This window comes from Urocitellus parryii, chromosome 8 (genome assembly GCF_045843805.1).
Source record: "Urocitellus parryii isolate mUroPar1 chromosome 8, mUroPar1.hap1, whole genome shotgun sequence".
Taxonomy (NCBI): domain Eukaryota; kingdom Metazoa; phylum Chordata; class Mammalia; order Rodentia; family Sciuridae; genus Urocitellus; species Urocitellus parryii.
This window is the reverse complement of record NC_135538.1, coordinates 11,932,573-11,957,512: the sequence shown is the minus strand read 5'-3', so window position 1 is coordinate 11,957,512 and position 24,940 is coordinate 11,932,573. Positions and strand designations below refer to the sequence as shown.

At 36.8% G+C, this 24,940-nt stretch overlaps 1 protein-coding gene across 4 annotated transcripts in view; it reads left to right on the top strand.

Moving 5' to 3' along the window:
- Scaf8 (SR-related CTD associated factor 8) overlaps positions 1 to 24,940 on the top strand; it is a 189,074-nt gene that overhangs the window by 85,177 nt on the left and 78,957 nt on the right. Inside the window, exon 22 of one of the 4 annotated variants that reach the window (XM_026393818.2) lies at positions 23,529 to 23,580. The exons of 2 other annotated variants lie outside the window; for them this stretch is intronic. The gene's annotated coding sequence lies outside the window, so the exon portion shown is untranslated. Of the gene's footprint in view, positions 1 to 4,425; positions 4,755 to 23,528; positions 23,581 to 24,940 lie in introns of those variants that run through there. One more of the 4 variants, XM_026393817.2, reaches the window with a different exon arrangement.

Here is a 24,940-nt window from a genome sequence, read left to right as displayed (position 1 = left end):
TGATAAAATCTATTTATTATTTAAGCGATTGTATTCTTACCAAAGCAGTGAATTTAGTCACTTCGTTAAATTTGCCATTTTTACTTTTATATAAAACCACACATTTAGAACTTTTTGAGGGCAGTGGTTTTACATTTAAAAAGAAGCTACCTTTTTTTAATTTGGAAAAGTGCTTTGTATTTCATTGGAAGTACCATTTAGAAACAGAAATTGCTTTTGATAAGACATGCCAGTAGTTGTAAAATACATCACTAATTCAAAGATGTTGAAGTATAAAAAGAATGATGGTATCAAATAAATCTAATTTATTATTGAAATAGACATTCAGTTTAGTGAGAATGTATGAGTATTACTATTATTAAATGAATTTGGGTAAATTTCCTACCCATTTAAACTTTCATACACACATCCATACTATTAAGTGATTTAGAGAATATTTTAGTTTTTTTCCTCACTGCATGTATTTTAGATGGGTACAGCCTTGAATGACAGGAAATTTTATATTCAATTAAAACTAATTGAATATACCTTGTGTGCCTTCATATTAGTAGAGTAGTATTTATTGGGTGCTATATTAAAAGTGGCCTTTTGACTTTCAAAGAAAAAAGTAACATTTTTCTCTTTTTAAATATTTGCCTATTACAGAAAGGAGAACAAGTACCCATTCACTGCTAAGATAGGAAAAATAAAACATTGAATTATCTTTTGTTTTTAAAAGGACACAATACTTTTATTTAGTTTTTATGTGACACTGAGGATTGAACCCAGTGCTTCACATGTGCTAGGCAAGTGCTCTACCACTGAGCCACAACCCAGTCCTTGAATTATATTAAGTAATCATAGATGCTACAGTGTGGCAGAGAATTACAAATGTTTCCTTAATTGTTACTGACGTGGTTTTATATAAAGCATCTTTTAAACTAAAGTTGTAGGAACTAAAATTTTCATTTTTCACTTCTGAAGTAAAAAGATTTGGTTATTGTCATTTTTAATACCAAAAATGATGCTTTGATCCAACGAAACTGCTGAAGCTAGAAAAAGATAGCTTTCTTTTGGTGCATGTAGGGGTCATACTTTAAGTAAGGACACTCATTGAAAGCAGTTTGAAGTGGGCTTTCTCTGTGATTCTCAACAACGTATGACAGACTCATTTGTGGAATTTTTTGAATATTGGGCAGAGGCCAGTTATCACAGACTTATAATACAGACTCTTCTGTGGTAACATTACAAATATAAATTATATACATATGCACATTTTCAGGGTGTATTTTTTTAAGCTCACCACATACTGCCATTTTAGATATATTAAAATAAGTAAATATTTATTATATCATATACTTAAGATTCTAAAAATTTTTTTAAATTAAAATATTTTGGTTATATAGAACTATTTTGTGTTAACAGTTTAATTGTGGCAATTGATGTTGACAGGTCACTTATAGATGGTTAAAATTTAAACATTAATGAACTACTATATCAAGAAGAGGAAGGAAACTTATGAGATAGGTTTGTACGAAGTGCTTTTTTGACTCAAGTGGACCTGTTTCATAGGATACCTCAGAGAAAGTTTTGATTAGAAGTAAAAGCAAGTTTGGGGGCAAAATTGTGAGAGTTAAGATTTATCAGGGACCAAGAAGTAGTATTATTAATTAGACTACTTCAGTATAAGTTGCATATCAAAAACTAATGCAAATCAGGTTGTTAGTTGGTGTGGAAGATTTGCTCATTTTTCTTCCCTCCACTTAATTCCCTCCCTTTTCATCAAGCTCTTCATCCCTTGTAGACACTTAAGATTACTCTGCCTTGTTGTAAAAAATTATTCAAGATACAGAACAAAAGACTGTATATGCATGTGTGCATGTGTAGTATATAAACAAAGAGAAAGGTGCTAGTGGACTAACTTTTTATTGTATTAAAGATGTTAGATGCTTCAGATAGTAAATTGAGAGTACTTTTGCATGAAGCTTAATAGATAGTTAAAACTGAGTATACAGTTGTCTCTTGTGTTCACAGGGAATTAATCCCAGGACAGTGCCTTCAGATACCAAAATCTGCAGATTCCCAGTCTCTTATATAAAATGGCATAATATTTGCCTACCATCTTTGCATATCCTCCCATAGTCTTTAAGTCTTTCTAGATTACTTCTAATACCTAACACAACATAAATGCTGGGTATTTAGTTATTATACCTGAAGTTGTTTGAATCTGCACGTGTGGGACCTATGGATACAGAATGCTGATTGTAACACTTGTAACACTTACTATGTTCTTTGTCTCTTCATTCCCCCACCTATCACTTTTGTTTTTCTGTCTTTCTCAGAATTAGGTTCCCAAATCCTAATTATAGCACTTAGTGCCCTTTTTGATTAATCATTATAGGTAGAGATCAATTAATTTGTTAATTGCATTGAAAATAGTTTGCTGGTCCTTTACTGGGTGATTTTTAAGGTTATTTCCAGCATTTAAATACCTTGAGCTTATGAAATAAATTTTCTCTTCTGTAAATGACCAGTTGAAGAAAATTAAGGGAAACATAACTATTGGAAGAGTTAAGATAAGAAGCCTTTTTTGCCCTTGGTGTTTTTAAAACTAGCTTGAGCAATTGCTAGCTATATGTCTTTGGACAAGTTTCTAAACACTAATCGATATTTTTTAATAGCTAGTCTGTAGAGTCACAATTTTTATTAGTAAAGATAATAGTAGCTAATATTTAGTCAACATACACTATATGACAGGAACTGGCATAATTGTTTTATTTATATAATAATACTCATGACCATACTGTGAGGTAGTTATTATTTTAAGATCATTTTACTTAAGAGAAATCTTGTAAATATTCAAGTACAGCTTGAAACCCTGTTGTACCAGATTCAGAAACTAGAGTGTACCACCTCACAAAGTGCCTGACATGTGGCTGAGGCTTGCCACATAGTAGTTCCACAGAAAAATATAAACAGCCCACCCAGGCTTATCCTTACAAATTTATGGCTGCATTGAAATACTGAAGTTCTGTTTTCATTGTTACAGGTGTGCATCATGTTATCTTTCCTATCATGAAATACTCATGTTAGATTCTATTTTCATGATTTTTTTAATATTATGCCATGCCATCATATTTTGAACTTTCTCAGTAACTATTTTGGAGGTATGTTTATGTCGACTCATGTTCGTAAGGTTTCCTTTTGAAAACACTTTCCCACAAATAAATAAAATTTCAAAACCCTTCTTTTGCCCTTTGAAATGCTTTGTGAAGCATTAGTGGTTGCTTGCAAATGTATATTTCAGAATGTGCTCTAGGTGTCTGTTTTATGAAATTTAACATATGTTGTCTGTATAACTAAAACTTAGTGCTTTCTTGTGCATAAAACTAGGTTAGGAGTACTCCATTGACTTCAATTAAATGTGTGAAGTTACCTTTATCTATAGCATTTAATGTTGGTGTTTTCTGCCATTAGTTTGCAGTTGTTTTACCTTATTAGAATATATAATTTGGTTTTAGGTTTTCTTTAAGTCATTAAACTTAGATTCATATAAGTTATAATCCAAAGCATGTCATGGTGCTGGCCTTTGATGCCTTGAGCCAGTGATTCTGAACATTGTGGCCATGTCACTACCCAGTGTACACCTCAGGGGGACATGCTTATTAAATTTATGGATAAACTTGATATTTCTGCTAATCTTGTCAAAGTTTATTATTTGCTTGTTATATAAAATAAAATGTTGGATAATAAGCGTACTCATGATGAAAAAATACTTCAAGTATTTGTTTACAATCAGAATACTTGTATTAAAATAATTTTGGAAGTATAAAGGATAGCTGCTATTTAAGAATAGACCTTCCCTGCTGTGGTTAATTACTCTCAGCCCATTAGATAGTAGAGGGTAGAATTTAATACATCACTGTGGTTAGACTGAGGTAAGGACTCATTGTTTTTCAGTGGCAAAAACATCAAGAGCCCTATATAGGACAGTATTTTTAAGAAAGCTTATTTAATAATATTTTAATTGTAGACCTTTTTTTGAATATATTACTTTCTGAATTGCTAGCCCAGTAGTCCATGATTGTAAATTAAAATGCATTCTCATTATGACAGAGAAGGGTTTGTGGAGAGACCAACATTTTAAACTCTTTGTAGCAGGCATTCTGCATAATTTCTTGCTTTTCAGAAAACCTCTTTGGTAGGCTTTGCTGTCTCTTCTTTACAGATGAAGAAGCAAACTCAGAGGTGTCCGTGATCCACAGCTCTTGATTCGCACAGGGGCTCTAATCAGGTTTTTCTGACTTCAGAGCTATGCTTTACTTGAGATGCTCTTTCAGGAAGGTAGATGTTGATGTATGATCTGTTCAATTACTATCTTGGGAATGCTGAAACAGCGCAAAAAAATTGGGTAGCTTAACACAACAGGAATTTATTCTCTCACAGTTCTAGAGACTTAGGAATCCGAAATCAAGGTGTCAGCTGAGCCCTGCTCTCTCTGAAGGCTGTAGAGAAGAATCCTTCCTTGCCTCTTCCAAACTTCCGGCTGCTGTCAACCAACCTTGGTGTCATAGATAAACCACTCCAGCATCTGCCTTCATCGTCATTTGGCCGTCTTTCTTCGCTTGCCTTCTTCATCTTTCCTCCGTGCATGTCTGTGTCCAAGTTTTCCTCTTCTTAAGAGGCTATCGGTTATATTGAGTTAAAAGCCCATCCTAGTTAACTAATTGTATCTACAACAACCCTGTTTCTAAATAAAACATGCCTTCTGAGGTACTTGGAGTAAGGACTTCTACTTATATTTTGAGAGGACACAGCCGCCCATAATAACCTATGAATAAATGGTATAACCGTCTTAGGATCTGAATAAATTGACCTGAACATCTTCAAACAGAGTGGAAGGAGGAGGTACATTTTAGAATGACAAAGCTAAATCTTTTATAGAGCTTCAGTTTTAAATTAGTTTTGGTGTTACAACAACCAAATTTAAATTCAAAAAATAAAAATCATAAACCATGAGACATAATAGGCAGCACTGCCTACTTCTTAGATGAATTTGTGATGTCTGTACTTTGATGTTTCTTTGTGAATATTTTTTTTCAAAGGAAATCTAGTATATTCACGTTATATAAAGTAAATCTGGTTAATGCGAGTTATTCTTCCATTAAAAAGTACATAATGAGCCAGGGGTGTAGCTCAGGGCCAGAGTACTTGCCTGACATGCAAATTCAGTCCCCAGCCCCACCACCAAAAAAAGAAAAAAGTGCTGGTGCATAAAGCTGGATGTTTCTAAGACTTCATTCAGTCCAGCTGCTCTGAAAATGTGTGGTGCTGGGTCTCTCCATTTTACTTCTGTATGTCATGATTTTGAAAAAAAAACTGACAATCCTGGCACAGTGACATATGCCTGTAATCTCAGCAAGGCTGAGGCAGGAGGAATTCAAGTTTGAGGCCAGGCTCAGCAGTTTAGCACCCTATTTAAATAAAAGGCTGGGGACAGTGCAAGTAGCTGAGTGCCCTGCGTTCAATCCCCTGGACCACAAACAACAAAATGTCAGTATTTTCAGTTTTTTCTGATCCTTAAAAGATCCTCTTTAGAGTTACATAGGGATCACTTTGATATTCCATTGGTGTATCACAGAAGAGTTTTTTGTTTACCAGATTTTTCAATGTTTTATGTGTATATAACCTTAATACATTTATTTATTCTTTCATAGAATTTACTAGCAAAATCCAGTGAAGTAAAAACAGCTTTGTGTCTGACTGAAATCAAAGATATATGTGTTCTTCCTAAATAGGTGTCTTTAATAACACCTATAACTTTTACAGTAATTTGAATTGAGATTTCTCCTGGGTATTTGAAGAACACTGTACCTACGCACAGTGCTTGGCACATAGTATCATATAGGTGTCTATTATGGCCAGTAAAGACATTGAGAATGTGCAAGTCATATTAGTGTCCTGTATTAATTGCAAATAATTAAGGTGCAGATCATGAATATTAGAACCCAAAGTATGTTGAGCGGGGGTGGAGTTACAGGTTTCTACAAGCTTTCTGTACCTTTGAAACAGTTACAGCTGTGGGCAGGCATCCCACTCTCCCAAGTGGTGGACTATCATGGAGAGACTGCTGAGATCTCATTGCAGAAAGAGTGATGAGAAAACTTCCTTTGGTTAATTGTTTAAATATGTGTAGAAAGTAACAATTTAGTGGGTTAAATAGTTTTTTTTTTTTTTAATATATATTGTTTTTTTGGGGGATACTGGGGATTGAACCCAGGGAGCTTACCCACTAAGCCACATCCCCAGCCTTCTTTTTTTTCCCTCACTAAGTTGCTTAGGGCTTCACCAAATTCCTGAGGTTGAAATTCCTGAGGTTTGCTTTGAACTCAATCCTCCTGCCTCAGCCTCCTGAATCACTGGGATTGTAGGTATATGCCACTGATGGTTTTTTTATGAATGAAATAGAAAATAAAGATTTTCAAGTATGCTTTTTTCCTGATTATTTTTTTAAAAAGAGACTTTTCCCATAATTATGTTAATGCTGAAGTTGTTAATCATTGAAATAAAATAACCACTTCCTTAAATTACCTCTGACTCAAACTATTGTATGGAAACCACATTTAGAGAAATCATTTAAAAGTGTTTTCATTGCCTCCTCTTACCATATAGAGATATTGAAAAGCATATTTAGAGCCAGTTTATCCCAAAGTAAAATTTTCAGAAAACTTCGTAGATTTTTCATTTCTTTATGATTGTTCTTGAATATTCACAGGAATCATAGTAAAGATCTTGGCCCTACTGGAAGTCACAAAATCCCACAATAGTGATCACTGTCTGTACTTTTAATTATTTTATCAGAGCTTTATAAAAAGAAAAACAGCTGGATTCTTCGGGGTAGGGGATATTGTAAAAATGTTATCTTCAGATATTAAGTCAAATTTGAAGTGGAGCAGTCCCTTAAAGAACTGCTACAGGCTCTAATTTTTCTTTGCTACATTGGTTATTTTAAGTTTATATGTTGGAATAAAGCTATAGATGGAGGACTAAATGGAAAGAATTAAGTGCATAATTTACCTGCTCAGAATTCATAATTCAAAACCTTTATACTCTGGGCAAGGAAAATTGATAATGAACAGTTTAATCAGTGTAGAGTGAGAGGAATTTCTTAGAATCAGTTTTCAAAGGGCTTGCTTATTCCCCAAACAATTGTTTGGCTGATGGTTAGAGAAAGGTATATGGGAATGTTCATGAATTAAGAGACAACTCTGATGGAGGATCTTCTGTGGCAAAACTGACAAACTATGGGAGTGAAGACTAGCTTTTTAGGCTCAGCCACAGTGGCACATGCCTGTTATCTCAGCAGTACTCTAGTGATCCAAAGGTTGTGGACAAGTTTGGCCCGGGTTCTTATCTAAACCTCCATATATCAGAAGTGATTTTATTAGTATAACCAGGTCTTGTACAATTATGATTTCTAGTTCTAGAAGATTGAATGAGATAACACTTGTGAGTAGTTATTAAGTCCTTTCAGGTAGTTTTTTGTTGTTGTTGTTGTTTTCCTTTTGTTCTAAATAGTTTAGACCACTCCTCGTTCCTTTTTTGTAGCTTCAAATTGCTTGTCTGGTGGATAAAGTGATTATGGAGCCCTACCTTTTGTTGGTTGGTGTCAAATACCCACTCAGGCATGGAGCACAGAGCATTTATTCTGGCTGGGTATGGTTGAGCAGGTAAATACTTTCCTATTGCTCATTGAGTATCTTTGATTCTGTCTTGGCCCTTTATATTTTTAGTTTAACATTTCTAAATAGTTTCTAATAATCTAATCTAACTCCTAATGGAAATGTGTCTGTATGTACACATATTTTTTCATTTCTTTATGTTGTCCCTTGAATATTCACGGGAATCATACAGAACAAGTATATTTTCTTTCTCTGCATATCTCACATTGGTTTATGAAACTTGTTAGGACTTAGAACTTTGAGGCCTGATATTTTCTAATCAGGGCCAACTTAGGTTTCATTAGATAAATGGCTGCTTTAAATGCTCCAGTAACCAGAAATGAAGACTACATGTGCACTAAGCATAGAGAAGGAGAACAAACAAGAACTGAGTGTAATTTTCAATGTAGTGGTACTACTGATAACTACGTTGTAAAGCATTAGCTTTAAATTACTTTTGAGTCATTGATTAATCTGATTTATTATAACCTACCAGTGGTCTTTAAAATTAGTGTCTAATACCTGGCACAGTGGCACATGCCTGTTATCTCAGCAGCAGAAGGATCACAAATTTGAGGTTAGCCTCAGCAACTTAGCAAGATCCTAATAAACTTAGCAATATCCCATCTCAAAATAAACAGTAAAAAGAGCTGGGGAAGTAATGTAATGTAGCTCAGTGGTAAAGCACCCCTGGGTTCAATCACCACTACTCCTCACCCACCATCCTCCATTGTTGTGTAGCTATGTAGTGCTTTGAATAGCATCAGAACTGTGGTTCGTTTTGTGGATTAACTTTAATTTGCTTGTTTGCTTCCATTTTTTTTTCTTTCTCCCCCCACCCCTTATTGGAAGACAGTCTCAGTTGCCCAGGCTGACCTTGAACTTGGGATCTTCCTGCTTGAAGGCTCCTGAGTCACTCAGATTATAGGCATGTGCCACTGCACCCAGCTGCCTCAACTTCTTTCTTTGAGCCAGTTAATTCAAAGAGTTGAGAGATTAACTGAAGCTGCCCAAGACTTCTGAGAAAGGACAGAGCTATGAGAATGGGTGAGAGCCATGCCACAGTGGACAGACATACAGCCTGATGGTGGCCTTGAATCATTTTATAGCCTCATATTCAAGAACAAATCTTCTATTTTTAAAATTTTTTTTTGGAAAAGCCTATTTTATGGCTATTCTAGGAAATAATCTAGAAATTATTAATCACTATTTTTATATTTTTGTCAAACTGATGAATATAAAGTGAAGTATTTAATTTCAGTGAGCTAGTGTGGGTAAGGTTGATTCATGAGAAAAGATAATATGGTTGGCTTCATATATAAAGAATATGAAGCAGAAGACTTCTTGAGATGATAAATAAAAAATAAAGAAATTTTAGCTCTAGGCATTTATTGGGTTTGGGGAGTTAACCTGGGAAGGAAACCTCTTCGGTGCTCCTGACCACGCTGCCCGTGCATTCCCTTGGGTCCCCTGCTACAGCTTATTCTAGAAAATGAGAATTAGTGGCATTCTCAATAGTTTCCATTCTACACTCTTCTGCTTTCTAGACACAGTATAATAAAACACTGTAATTTGCCTCTGTAACAGAACAGTTGAGTCCCTGACTCTTCCTGGTTTTCCCAAATTGTCTCGATCTTACAGGTTTCATCTTTTTTTAAGAATCTTTGAAGGCTGAAGGGAGGAACTTGAGAGAACTGTTTTCCTGTGGTTGCACAATGGGAAGAACCCAGAGCCTAGGGAAAGTTGACTTTGTAATACCCGTGGGACTAGGATTTCTTATTTTCTTGGCTACAACATTCTAATTTTAGTGAAAAAAAAATGGACAGTGTGCTGACATTTTCTCTCTCCCCCAAGAGATACATGTCATGTACCTTACCCCTTAACTGTGGCTATTTACCATGAATCTATCCCAGGACTCTCCACTCCTAAGCCCAAAGTCTTCTATATTTCTCCAAGCAACCATTGTAAATCACAGTTTTCACATTAGATCTGGAACCTATTCTTCATTCTTGGTCCTGGAACATTTTGCCATATAACACTATGTGCTTAAGTTATTTCAGTGACCTCCTTGGTTTGTCATGTACAGATTTTAGTTCTTAAGATGATGATGTGTGAATTGTAATATGTTAACTTTGATTTGGGAAACACCATTCTTCCTCGCCTTCCACTTGAAATACACTCAAGTAATTAACCATTCAAGTGTTTGTGTTCCTCAGTTCTTTGAAGTATTTTAAAACAAAAATAGCAATACAGTAACATTTGTTAGCCCTTAATTTTACAGATGTCACAATGCCCTAACTATTACTCTAGGCTTATTTCATCTCTAGGTAAAAGAATTCATAGTGGAGATGTTAAATAGATTATATCTTTTGCCATTTGTTTTAGAGTGAGTTTAGCCTTATTGAGAAAATAGTTTTAAATTATTATTGGAAACATTCTAATACATAACCTTTGAAGCCAGTTTGGATAGTAAAACCTTATTTTTAAAAAGTTGAGTAGTTTATCTTCATTGCCCTACTATGGAGGAAGAAATTTTTATAAAGGGACAGAATTGAAAAGAATTTAAAAATAGAATGGAATATTAGGATGGTACTCTTGTATTACTTCCCAGTAAAAATGAAACTAGTGAAAGACTTATGTAAAATTGTTTAAGAGAAAGCATTGTTTAGCACCTAAATACAGTCAGGTTCTTTTTAGAATGAAACAGTAAAGCTTTATATTAGGCTTTCATGTTTATGAAATAATGGGCCCAGAGATGAATATCAATTGTGATCCAAATAGGATCATGGAAATTAATGCATATGGCCTTCTCAACTTTTTAATAAGTACCCTTAAAATATTTTGATCCATTTTGTTCATATTAGGAAAAGTGAAAATGGTCTCAATAAATAGTCCACTTTGTAATTTGCCTAAAACCAATTTACTAGAACAGGTCCAGTGAAATCTGATTTGCTTAATGTTTGGCCCTAAAATAAATGATTTAGTAACTTCTGATGATAAATAGACCCAGAGTTGTATTTTTTTTTTTACCCATAGCTTAATACTTAATTTGTTAATTTAATTGATTATGGCTATACTGTTCTTCAGTGAGTATATCCCCTTGCTTGATTTGTGTTGTTAGTTTTTTACAAGTCATATGCAGTTTTCATTTCCTTTGGGGCACTAGAGACTAATGACCTTAGATGGCCCTGATTACTGTGTGAACATGTTGGCCCTTAGGGTTTATACTCACTTGGATGTAGGCCTGGATATCATTTTATTGTGTGGTTTTGGGTAAAAACTTTTCCTAAAATACCCTCTATCTTGGACTGGCATTCCAGAGGCCTCAGCCTCAGGTGTGCTAGTCAAATTTGAGTAGTCAGATGCATTTGAATAAGTTTGTACATTGGTTCTTAGAGTATGGAATTTTAGATTTTTTTTGTCCGTTAACTAGTAAAGATAGCAGATCTGGAAGTGAATCCAACTTAATTTTCTTCATTTGGAAAAGAATTGGTAATCTCCAAGCTCTAGTCTTTCTGTACTCTTTTTCAACTGCAGATGTCTATAGAGCCGCCAAATGTGGCTTCTTTCTGGTAGAAGAATGTCATACTCTTGAATACATACTTATTCTGAGACTTAGTAGCACAGATGAGAATCTTTGCCTCTTATATCTGGGATTGTTGTTTTAGCAAATTTAGCTATGATATTTGTGTCAGGATGCATTTGATCTGAAAGATTGCTAAATGCAAATTCAGGTCTGTTGGCTGTACATGGAGGTTTTTCAATTAAATTTGTGAATGCAGGGAAAAAAGAATTTCTGGGGTCAAGTTCCATAATATTTTAATAGATATTTTTAGGAGGTTTTTTTTTTTTAATGAGTTAATTTCTCTGAGAACACTTTCCTAGGTAATACATCTACTAACAGTGGGAGTATTGTTTCACGTCTAGTCTCTCTGCTTTTATGAGTGCCTCCACTTAAATTGTATTGTGAGTCAGTGCATATTCAGCCGCCTTAGGAAACTCAGGACATATTTTTTAATAACTTTATTTTTATTATTTAGACATATTTTTAAATAACTTTATTTTTATTATTTATTTTTATGTGATGCTGAGGATAGAACCCAGGGCCTTGCATGTGCTAGGCGAGCGCTCTACCGCTGAGCCACAACCCCAGCCCTTAAAACACATTTTTAAGAAGACAATTTAGGGTTGGGGTTGGGGTTCAGTGATAGAGTGCTTGCCTAGTATGCACAAGGCACTGGGTTTGATCCTCAGCACCACATAAATATAAAAGATATTATGTCAACGTAAAACTAAAAAATAAATATAAAAAAAAAACACAATTTAAAGGATCTGAAGATGTTATAGCTAGTTATAGCAGCATCTTCCAGTCGGTCACTTTTGACAGTGTACAGTAATTAAACTTTCAGAACCCAAGGTGTAAATAAATTTTTCTGTATACTGAGCACAAATGTTAATGTAGACTATTATTACTCAGCAGTATATGAAAATTTAAAAGTGGTGCCTAATCTAAAATATCAATGTATTTTAACTTTTTTGTCATAATAAAATTTAAAATGTTGATTTTAATGGATAGGATTTGAAATAAATAAAATGTGGTAGCCTTCCTGTTGAAAACTTTACAAAATTATGATAAAATTGTGTATTCAGGGTAATTTTAAAAAAAAGGTAAATTCAGTTTTTATTGTTAAAACTTGTCCTGGCAAACAAAAACATGGTTCTTCTTAGTACTTTTTCAGGATGACCCTATACCTTAAATTTTTGGAAAGAATATTTTGATAAAGGTTCTTCAGTACAGTCTTTTTATTTTTTATTTTTGGTACCAGAGATTGAACCCAGTGACACTTATCCACTGCTGAGCTGCATCCCCAGCCCTTTTTCTTGTATTTTTTTGTGAGATGGTCTTGCTAAGTTGCTTAGGCCACACTAAGTTGCTGAGGCTGGCTTTGAACTTATGATCCTCCTGCTTCAGCCTCGTCAGCTGCTGGCATTGGAGGTGGTACTTGGCTCTAAGTGCATTCTTAGGCTCAAGTTTCTTCTGTGAGCTGTTTTTGGAGAGCCCATAAATGGAAATACACTTGCTTTTATGTCTGGAAGGGAAAGTATTTCTAATGCCCAGTTTTGCTTTCCCTAGGTAGGTGTCTCTCTCATTCTCCACAAAATCATGTGCAGCTTTCCACTTAACAGACCGAGCAGCCTTCCTCAGCTCTCAGCAGAGGGCCTGGCTTCTTTTTTCATGGTACAGTTAGTAAGTGACAACCCCTCCTGGCTTCCAGTGGTTCATAACCAAGGGAGAGTGTGTCCTCTTTCTTCTCCCAAGAGACAGTTGCCCCCTTCTTTCCCAGGGACTTTGAACAATTTGGAGACATTCTTGGTTGTCACAGTGAGGTTGAGTGCATCTGGCATCCAGGATCCTGCAGTGCACCCCATGACAGAGCCGTCTGTCTCCTTGACAACAGTGCTGAGGCTGAGACCCTTGCTGCTTGCTGGTTTCTCTGTCTTACTGTCCTGTGTCACTCAGGACACCACCTCATCACATATTTTCTCTCTCCTGTATTTTTTGCCTTTCCCTCTTTACTGACACCAACTTTTCCTATTAATGTGCTCAAGTTTCTCACACAAAGAAGTAGAATTTTTCTTTTGGCCTTTGTTATTTGCTAGCTATTGGTCTTCTTGATTCCTTATGGCAAGAGGAATAGTGTTTCTAAAGAGGAAGGGTGTTTCTAAAGAAATTCTAAGGAATTGAAGGCAAATCATTTCAGTTTCTTTTTTTCCACTGACACTGCTCTGTCTAGGTGCTGGTGGTCTCTTAACCAAATCCAGCAGCCCTTTCCTCTGCTTATCTTCCTCGTTCCCTCAACACTGTTTAATGGCAGTGACAACTTTATCTCACGAGACTTTTCCCTCAGCTTTTGCAGACCTCTCTCCAGTGTCCACCTTCACCTTCTTCATTGAATCCCACAACTCCTCACCTGGTTCTCTCGGTTCACAAACATTGGCCCACTAGTGGCCACACCAGTGATGCCCAGATCTACCTAGATAGTTCATAAGTATCTTACACCTAATCCCCATGTGTTCTCTCCCAAATTCCTGCCCAAAGTGTCCTTTGCCCTGGTCTCACTGCTTGACACCCACATTCTTTTCATCTCCCGAGCTAGAAACTGGGAAACTACTCTCTTGTACATCCATAATATCCCTTGGCAACAAATAATTACGTTTAAAGGGAATATTATTTTTCCTCTTTAAACGTAACTATAAGTCTCATTGCCCTGTCCTGGCCTTCACTTGGTCCTTCAGTATCTCTTTACTTGGCTTCTTCAGGCTCAACACTGATGAAGGCATCTTCTACAGTGCTTACCAGTGTCTTTTTTTTTCCAGAATGCTCCTTGAGAAGAAGTGTATGGCCTCTGGGGCTGTACTGCCTGGGTTGGAATTGAGGGCAAGCTTTTTGGTGCCTCATAATTCTCAGTGTTACTGAACCTGTTAGGTTAAGTAAGTTAAAAATGTAAAGCACTTGGAATAATTCCTGGCATATAAATAAACAGATGTTTGTTACTATTATTATTAATATTGTAATACACATCTGGATATACTTATCTAGGAAGAGTCCTTCATTGATGTGATAACTTCCCCAACAAAGTCCAAACTATAAGTCTGGCATGCTGGACTCATTTTGATGTGAGTTTCTCATCTCCCATAAACAACGTAAGCACCATGTGTTTTAGCAATTTGATATTAATTCAGCTGTTTCTCTCCAGAGTGCTTTGCTAATTGTCTTTTGCCTGAAATGTCCTGGTCTCCTCTGCGCAGACTTCCTGCCCTTTTCCTCTCACTGCATATGTTAATTACAGTCCTTTGCAGTTAACAGTGCAATTGCTTGCTGTTCTTTTTTTTTTTTTAAAGCAGTGGGCTCATTGAGAGCAGAAACTAGATCATGTGTTCCCAGTGAAGTGCCTGAATCATAACAAACATTTAAAACGTTGAGGGGGATAGCATTTTTTTTAAGTGAAGAGAATTATAAAAACAAAACATTGAGATCTGGAAAAATTAGTCCTTTGCCACACAGATCCTTGAACCAGCAACTTCAGCGTGATTTAGAAGCTTATTAGAAATTCAGAACCCCAGACTTTCAGAAGCAGTATCTGCAGTTTTACGATCCTCATGGTTCATACCATGACAATATTTAAGAAATGGTGCTCTAGTTCATTTCTTTTTCACCCAACATCAGATTTTCTTTTTGTTCAAAACTATATTATTTGATACTTGTAAAGATTTAAAAATAAGCAAATAATGCTTAACGGCAAGAAAATCAAAATATATAAAAGGGCAAATTTAATAAAGTTATGTATTTTTAATTGTACATCTCCTAAGATAACCATTATCAGAAACTCTAGGTCATCTCTTGCTCTGGCAAGGGCAGGAACAAGGTTTTGGGTTTTTTTTGTTTGTTTGTTTTGTTTTGATTTGGTACTGGGGGTTGAGCCCAGAGGTGCTCTAGCACTGAGCTATAGCTACAACCCATTTTATTTAATATTTTGAGACAGGGTCTCACTAAATTGCCCAGGCTGGCCTTGAACTGCATTGCTCTGATTAGAGGTGTGGCCACTGTGTATTGAAAGATCGTTTTGAATTAGAGTCCTCTTTGTGTATTGAATAGTATTCGATACCATTCTGACAGTATTTGTAACAAGAACATTTCTTAGGTGAGTATTTTTATTTTGCCTGTAGACCACATTTCATCAAGTCTTGGGGTGGAAAGCTGAAGGAATAACTTCTTAGATGGTTTTGGCCCTAGCTAATTTATTTGGCTCACTTTTCTGCCTCCCTTTAGATACTGATGGAGTGCCCATAGGGGTAAATACAAGTTAGTAAAGTGTGGAAGGCCTAAAGTAAATGACATTGATAAATGAGATGCAAAGATTGGAAAGTATTGAGGCTTCATTAAGTTGCTGTAAGCACCTTGCCTCAACTCAAGGACATAAAGAGGTGTCTTCTGTACTTTAACACACAATGGTGAGTGCTTATAAGAAACATCTTTTGTGTAACAAATGTTTCCATCATAGTGTTAAAGTTTCTATTAAGATATTTCCAAAAATTATGGGACATTTGATTTTTTTAAAGTATAGGCTTGAAGTAAACAATTTGAAGTTAAATATTTTCATTTGACATAGAGTTCCAATTTTATTTCCAGATTCTTTGAAACTATGTATAAAACTTAGAACTTTAAACTTTCAGCTTGATTCTAAAACTAAAATATTTAGATGCTTGAGATGTCTGAGTTGGAAAAAGTGTGACCACATGTATGTTGTTGGAATGGAAGCAGATTCATGCTAAATTCAGCAGATACTTACTGAAGAGTGTATGTATTTCAAGTGTCTTGATAGGTACTTTACATAACTGTTGGTGGTGCTAGGTGGCTAAGAAAGAGAAGATTGACAGAACACAGCCCCTTCTTCCAGGAAGTTTAGCTTTTGGAGGGGGACAGCCAGTAAATTACATCTCTGTAATGTTTGAAATGCTGTAGAAGAAGGATCTTTGGGATCTTTCCAGAAGATAGAAGGGTACTAGTTGCTGGGTTTCAGTTAGAAGATGCTTTTTTTTTTTTTTTTTTTTTTTTAAAAGAGAGAGAGAGAGAGAGAGAGAATTTTAATATTTATTTTTTAGTTCTCGGCGGACACAACATCTTTGTTGGTATGTGGTGCTGAGGATCGAACCCAGGTCGCAGGCATGCAAGGCGAGCGCGCTACCGCTTGAGCCACATCCCCAGCCCCAGAAGATGCTTTTTTGTTTTAGCAAATTAACTCCCTAAGTCTCAAGATCCTCCTCTGTGGATAGATAGATGAGGAATATATCTACCTGGAAGGCTTGTTTCGAGCATAAAATAAAAAATGAATGTTCACCCAGGCATGGTGGTGCATGCTGTAATCCCAGCAGTTTGAGAGGCTGAGGTAGGAGGATCAAAAGTTCAAAGCCATCCTCAGCAATTTATTGAGGCCCTAAGCAACTTAGGGAGACCCTGTCTCAAAAAGAGCTGAGGATGTGACTCAGTGGTAAAGTGCCTCTGGGTTTAATACTGGACACCTCCCACCATCACCACCAAATGCATGTTCAGTACTTAATTCACTGTGTACAACAGACAGTTCATTATGAAATACAGACTGCATAATAAATTTTGGCTGCCACTGATAATCAGGCAGTTTCTGTGTAACTAAAGGGAGTCTGTCTTCTGTCTTAGCAGTTTCTGCCCCCCATTCTGTCCTCTTTTCTTTTTATATTCATAGTCTCAGTGCAGGGATTTGAGGGGAACATCTCAAAAATCTGGGAGGTCAGTTTTAGTTTTCTTTGGAAGTTCTTTTTCTCCTATTGTCCCCCTTAACCATAGTCTCCTGTCACTTTTTAAGTTTTCCAGAACGTTAATGGTATAGTCTTCTTACAGTATGGTGTCTCTTGTCATTCAATATTTTTATTGTCCAGTATGGTACCCCTGGGTCAAGTATAGCTATTTACACTCAAATAAGTTAAAAATTTAAATCCTCATTCACACTGGCAACCTTGAAATGCTCCATCACCACTTTTAGCTGGTGATTGGAATGTTGGACAGCACAGATACAGATTTCCAGAATGTTACATGTTGTGGTGCTATTGGAATGGTGACTGCTGACAGCATCAAACCGGGGAAGTGGACTATTTGCTCCCTCCTGGGTACATGGACAGTGGAGATGGAGTTCCTCTAAGTGGAATGGGCTGGCTGAGAAATAAAAGCTAGGAAAAATAGAACGGCAAAAGAACCTCAGGATACAGAAAATGATTTCAAAAAGCATGGGCAGGACGGGCAAGGATCAAGCTTCTATACTCTGGCAAAATGGAGCCCATGCCTACTTTATTTATATAGGAAGATATCAAGTTCTCCCACAGAATGTTCTTCTCAGTAAAAGGTCAGAGTGAGGTTGCCCATTTTTCAACAGGTTATGCCCACCTCTGGAGCAACCTTGAGAGATCTTCCTAGCCCAGCGAAGATAAAGGCCATGTGCCTTGGGTAATCTCTTGTGTGGTAGAGCCACAGATAGTTCCCAAAGTTAAACCTAAAATCTCCCTGGCTACATGCCGAAAGAAGATCCTCAGGTGTTTTTCACGGATGACTCCCTGCAATTTGCCTTGGCAATTTTACGACTGAAAATTCTCCCCCACCATATTATTTCTTCAAAAGCTTAACACCTCTGGCTATTTCCCATTGAGCCATAATGCTTAACAATTTTGATTTATTTTTATAAATTAAACTCTGGGTAGGTAATTTATTTACATTTTAAGACTTACTAAAATATTGGAGTTTTTGTCCAAAAACAATTCAGTGAAGTTTTCAAATAATATTTTAGACACATATTTAATATATTATTTTGGATAAAGGTAATGGTGTTTGACTACGAGAAACATACATTCAGCCGACTGCTTTCATACCTATTTTTTCTTCAGTCTGTTACGATATTTGCGGCTTTATGTTTTGAGCAACTCAGAGGCTTGTATTTTCCAAATGCAGTCAGTATTCAGATGCCTGTCTCTTCAGCTTCCATTTACATCTACGGTACCACTGACTGCAGACACAAAAACATAGACACATGATTTTGACTAAGTCAGCCTGTGATGTCCTGAAGTCAGATAGTGGTGATGGCTGTACTACTTTGAATATACTTAAAACTACTGAATTATATACTTGAAAGGGGTGAATTTTATGATATATGAATTAATACCTCAATAATAAAAAAAGAGTAATGTGTATAAAGCACTTGGCAGATGGGATATAATAAGCTGTCTGTATTATAAAGATCAGCAGCTGCTTTTATCAGAAATCATTTGTGAACTTTAAGAAAACAATGCAGAAAAAGTAGTAATATTTGTTTTATTTCACTGTCTGAAATACAAGTGATTCAACCTTTACTAGATGATTTTAATGAGGTTTGCCCGCAGTGGAATGTTTATAATGTAAAAAAGGTGTTTATTAGCAACAGGCTTTGAATTCAGGTGTTAACTATAGCAGTTTTTGTTGTTGTTGTTGTTTTGTTTGTTTGTTGCAGGAGAGCATTCCATGTTATAGTCAATATTATAATATTATTTCCATAACATAAAAATAATTGCCACTAAAATGGTAAATGTCATGTCATGTATATTTTACGACAGTTTTTTAAAACAATAAATCTCACGTCTCGTGAAGTCATTCATCCTTGGAAAATCTTTACTTGCTGTTTTATAGTCCCATCCCTTTTATTCAGGAAAAGATAATTACAGAGATAATATGTAATAATTACAGAGATTATATGTATCTTCAGTTTGGGGCTTTTAAAATAAACATGGTTTTAACTGAAATTTAATGTTTCTGTGTACCAGATACTGAATAGGGCACACAGGAAATAAACTTCATGCCGTAAATTAATCAATCTAAAGATGTTGTTGTCATAAAAGACCAAACATTCAGCTGTAACATGAGTGTCACTAAGTTGCTTAAATAGAAAATGCTCTGATCCCCTTTCAGAATGACCGTAAAGAGGTACTGTAGAGCCTCAGAATGCTGGTGGCAGGAAGAAATCAGTGGTTTCAAAGGCTTCCAGGAGAGCTAGTTGAGGACAAAGAGAGTTTGCCAAGTGCAGTCCCAGTGCCCAGGAAACATTCTGATGTGTGATGGTTATTTGTTTAGTTTACAGTATTTATTGGGATACAGCTTGCTGATAATTAAATACGTAAGTTGCCATAACTGTTTATCAAGCCATTTCTATGCGCTAGTATTTTGTTAGGGTGGGTGGGAATGGAGGTACTAGGAAATTCCGTAACTGTCATGGTCTTCAAGGACGAGAAAGTTGTCGGGGGACGGGGGCGCTGAAGAGTGGTGTACATGAGGCTGAGTACAGGCGAGTGCTCCAGTGAGAGTACAGTGGTGACTGAGTCAGGGTGGGAGGCTGGGAAGTAGATTCCAGTGAGACCCTGAAGGGCTCCACTGAAGGCAGAGAATGGGTGAAGGGCATCCTAGACAGGGGTGCCAACCAGCCAGGACACTAACAGAGTGCAGCTTCAGCGTTCCTCAGAGGCAGCCTTCAGAGGTGACAAGTTAGGAGCTCCCTCTGGCTGGAGCTGACAGTCACTTTGGGAGTAAGTGATGGATATGCTTCATGGGTTGAGACTGGTCAGACAGAGTCTTAAGTGCCAGAGGCTTTTATGACACCTAAGGCTGGGCCTAGGCAGAATTACAAGTAGGTTGTTCCATTTTGCCACTATTTTTCTTGTCTCTCCATTGTCTTAGTCCTCTTAGATGTTGACAGCCGTTATTCCTGGAATTATCGTGAATTAGTGGATAATCTTTTAAAAGATTCTCATAGAACCTCACTTAAATAAGTGACTTTTTCTTTTAAATCAAGAGCTTTCCTTTCATATTTTCATTGCTGATGAAATGGCAGGTAGCTCTCACTTTGGGCCAGGGCATACTGCCCTGTGGAATCCCCCCATGGAGGAAGCCACCCATACAGTAGCTCACATCTTCAAGATCAGTGTTTCTCAAGGTGTGGAGCATGGATAACCGTATTAGAATACCCAGAAGATTTTTGAAATTTAAAATGCAGGCTAACCCCTTTCGAAAGACTAGAGATCTAAAACTTTGGGAGCGGGTGGAGGAACCCTGCATCTTTAACAAGCAGTCCAGGTAATTTATATGTAAGCTGAAGTTTGAGAACACTTATTCAGGAACCAGTGTATAGAATTGTCATTCCAGCCAGGAGATTTCTGAAGACTTACTTCCTATGTATTAAGTTGCTTCTTCCCATCATATGTGGCCTCTTGTTTTCAAATGGAAGCCAAAAGAACATTAAATAGTTTAGTGGTGCTTGGGGTCAGCTTTGTACTGTTTCTTACAGTGCAAGCAATTATTGTATAGCACAGCAAATGATTCCACCTTTGAATGGTTGAATCCTGTGTGAACATAGCAGCACAGCCTGCAGTGTTCGGGTTCAATCTGTCAAATCTCATATCGGATTCCTTTTAAGAATGTCGGCACTCTACCAGTTCCTGGAGTTGAATGTTTTCTACTTTACCTGTTGAACTGCTTGCTTCCTTAAGATTTCCCTGCCTTAATTAGGTTCTTTCCTAGAGGGTTAAAATGAGCACTGAATCTGTATCTTTAAATTCTTATAATTTAACTAGCCTTTAAAAGAAAAAAGTTGAACAACAATTCCAGTTCCAAAACACCATCTCATTTGGGTGACAGTGGCACACTTTGTAAATCCTAGTGACTCAAGATGCTGAGGCAGGAGATTTCAAGTTTGAGGTTGGCACGAGCAACTTAACGAGATCCAGTTTGAAAAGCGGGGGGGTGGGGGGAAGATGTCACTCAGTGGTAGAGTGCCTCTGTGTTCAACCCCAGTACCACCAGAAAAAAAAGAAGGGGAGAAAAACCTCTCAAAAGTGAGATTAGGAGCTTGGGTTGTGGCTCAGTGGTTAGAGCACCTGCCTGGCACATGTGGGACACTGGGTTTGATCCTCAGCACCACAATAAAAATAAATGAATAAAACAAAGGTATTGTTTCCATCTACAACTTAAAAAAAATTAAAAGGCTGGTATGTAGCTCAGTGGCAAAGCACTTGCCTCATATTTGCGAAGCTCTGGGTTGGATCCCCAGTCCCCCACCCCATCAAAAAAAGAACCAATAATAATAAGATAATTAAAACTTTTTTTTTTTTTTTTAAGATGAGTGAGTGAAGCTGGCCTATTTTGGAAGTGTGCAGGGGTGGGTAGAACAGAGGATCACTAAGGATCATTTACTTCTCTCTGGGTACAAGTTCCAACCCTTGATGTGGGTACTGCCTTTTTGTTACACTTGGCTTTCTCTAGATTATTTTTTTTTAATATTTATTTTTTAGGTGGAGATGGACACAACACAATGCCTTTATTTTTATGTGGTGCTAAGGATCGAACCCGGGTCCCGCCTGTGGTATGCGAGCACTCTTACCACTGTGCCACAATCCCAGTCCTCCCTCTAGCTTATTGACCTTTGGTTAGTATAATTGTGAGTAAATTCAGGTTATTACCATTTTGTTACTTTTTTGACTGACAGGCAGATTAGATACTTAATAGAACAATGAATTTCTTTATATTCATTTGAGTTAGGAATGGAACCAATAAATATTTATTCCCCATGGCTATAATATATAATGTAATGTGCTCCTTTTCATTCTAGTTTCTTGATAACATTGAAAAGAAAATCTGTCTTTCTAATGTGTCCATACAAGGTCCTTGAACTAGAGCCTCTTGTCTGCAGTGTAGAAGGGCAACAGTGGGAGGAAGTAGTGCGTTAGTCCACCTTCTGTGAAGCCCAAGAGCTGTGTTTAAGAAGACCTTCAGAAGTGGCAGCTGGGTACTCTGCATTGAGCAGATTAGATGCAGATGTGTGGTCTGGCTTTAGCTCTCCTTTGTTCTGTCTGTGTATCTCCTTTTTTGATTTTTAATTTGGAATGTTTTCACTTTTGTTTACCTTTAAGAAAGGAAAAGGCATTTTGTAGATAACAGGAATTCAACACCCCATCATGATGCAGATTGATGCAGTTAGTTTAATGTAGACTGTATAACTTTTTTTTGTTTGCAACTTAGTTGTGTGTTTAAATGGCAAAGAAGTGGCCAGGCAGATTCCATCAAGGAGTGTAGTATTTAGAGCTTCTGCCATGTAAGACCTATGTCATATAGTAGAAAGGAGGATTTTGAAATTCTTTAGCCATCCAAAAAAAAAAAAAAAAATGCTCCTGACACAGCAGCATTACTACCAAGTGAAAAATAAAGTCCTTAGCCATAGCAAAAGTCAGTTTTCAGTTAGCAGTTTTCCAGAAATCATTTGATTTTTAAATCTGCTATAAGACTGAATTGCACTGTTATTAAAATGGGACATCTGGAGTCTCTTTTATAAAACTGAGAAATGAAGATGTCTCTGTTTGGTCAAACATGAAAGCTTTTAGCTGAACATGTTATTTTGAACCCTTTACAAGGGTAAACCGTCCTATCTTCAGGATTGTCACCTCATTTTACTCTTTATGTGATGTTAGATTCCTTTCTGTAGAATATACTGTAATTTCTAAGACCCACCCCACAAAGACAGGGTGTCGCTGTGTTGCCCAGGCTGGCCCCAAACTCTGAGGTTCAAGCAATCTTTCTGCCTCAGCCTTCCAAGTAGCTGGGACTGCACCATAGTGCCCAGCTAGATTTGTGTTAAATTTCAGTTTAAAGAACTGAGTTTGGAGTGTTATTAATTCCCCTCCTGTTGTGAACTTTGGCAGAATTTTGCCACTGCTGAATGATTTAACGGGGCCAGGGTTTTGACTCATTCATGTATGAGGGCAAAGTTTTACAAATCATGTGATGATTAGCTTTGCCAGATGAGAAGTGTTGCAGTTTTTGTTTCCCAAGATGGTAGATCTTTAAAAGTGGCCAAGAGAATTGATGAGAAAAAGGATAGTCTCCAAAACTTCTGAATTGTGAAATTATAGTCAATGCTAATAAACACTGATGTGGAGATGTTAGTATAACTTGTTCACAAACTCTTTCAGAATGAAATCTAAAACACTCTGTCAGGGTCAGATGAGCTACAAAATAAGTGGAGTTTGCATTTTTTTGTTTTTGTTTTTGTTTTCTGCTTCTAATGATTTTTTCCACTCTATTCTTTATTTGTTCTTTTTTTATTATTTTTTGTTGTTGTTGTTGATATTTAAATGAGTCTGTGTCTGGCGTCTTTCAGGGAATTTTTTAAAAGTCATCCCTTTTGTATCCTCACTCCCTCTGTCTCTCTCGCACATTTTTACATACAGCAAAAGCTACACATGACTGAAGTGAATGGCCACGGAGTGACCAGGAGTTCACAGGTGCAGATTGAAGGCCATCCCAGACCTCTGCTCTCCGGCTGTCAGTGTGTAGCCAAGCTCTGCTTAGGCTTTGTGTCCTTGTTGCCTCAGTGCAGCTCACTTTGACATGGACTAGCTGCTAAATGGAAAATTTACACTGTGGAATTTCATACTGGACAACCATGTGGCGGTTACTGCTGCTGTTTGAACAATATTTTCTCAAAGTAAAGGGGGGAAAAAAACCAACCTGTCATTATAGCATTTTGGAGCCTTAGCATTTTAAAGCAGTGTTGTGTGTTTGTAAATAGTAGTGGTTCTCAAAAAAATCTTTTTACTACCTTCTTCGTCCTCATGAAGAATTCTGTCAGGCACAGAATTTGTTATTCTGGTTGCTTGAGGACTTACACAAATCTTTCCTCCCATGATATCACATTCTTTAAGCCAACTAGGCTCAGCCTTAAACAAAGCTTTTGAAATTTATGGAACGAAAGCTTCTCTAGGTGAAGGAGAATATCATTTTGCTCAGAGCTAATTCTTGGAGTGTCATTTGGGGTGATGCTTTGAATTAAGCAAACAAATAAGAAATTTTGTGAGAATGCTTGATATTCCCCTACAGAGTAACTTTCATGAGAAGGTTTATTTCCTTTTAGCATTTTACCCTATCAATCGTCTTCTTATTTTTAAAACTGACAGTTTGTTTTGGCAAATAAGTGTATCAAATAATTCGTCTAAGCCAGGCAGAGTGGTGCACTCCTGTAATGCCAGCGACTCTGGAGGCTGAGTCAGGAAGATTGCAAATTAAAGGCCAGCCTCAACAACTTAGCAAAACCCTGTCAAAAAATAAAAAGGACTGTGGATGTAGCTCTTTTTGATAAAGTGCCCCTTGGTTTAATCCCCAGTACTCCCCTCCCTCCCACACACACACACAAATAAAAGGTCATTTAACCAAAAGTTTGACAAGTTTGGTACTCTGTTGCGAAAACCTTTCACACTGACCTGTTTCATTTCTACTGTCCACTGCACAGCTCTTGTAATTCAAAGTGATCTATTGCATATTTTTTGTTTCTTTTTTAAAAATAGTACAAGTTCTCATAAACAATTCAAGCAATACCAAAGGCTATGAAATAGAAAAGTTCATAGCTGGCCAGCCAGCCTTTCTCCTTGCTGAAGTGATGACCGCTATCAGTTCTTCACATATCCTTCTAGATGCACATAAAGCAGATCATCTTTTTAATGCTTTTTGAATGCATAATATTCCACTCCTTGGCTAACCCTAATTTATCAACCAATCTTCTCCTGAGAAACATTTCAGCGATTTCCTGTTTTTTTTTTCCTCTCCCCTCTATTATACGCATTTTTGGCAGAGTTTTAAATGTTAC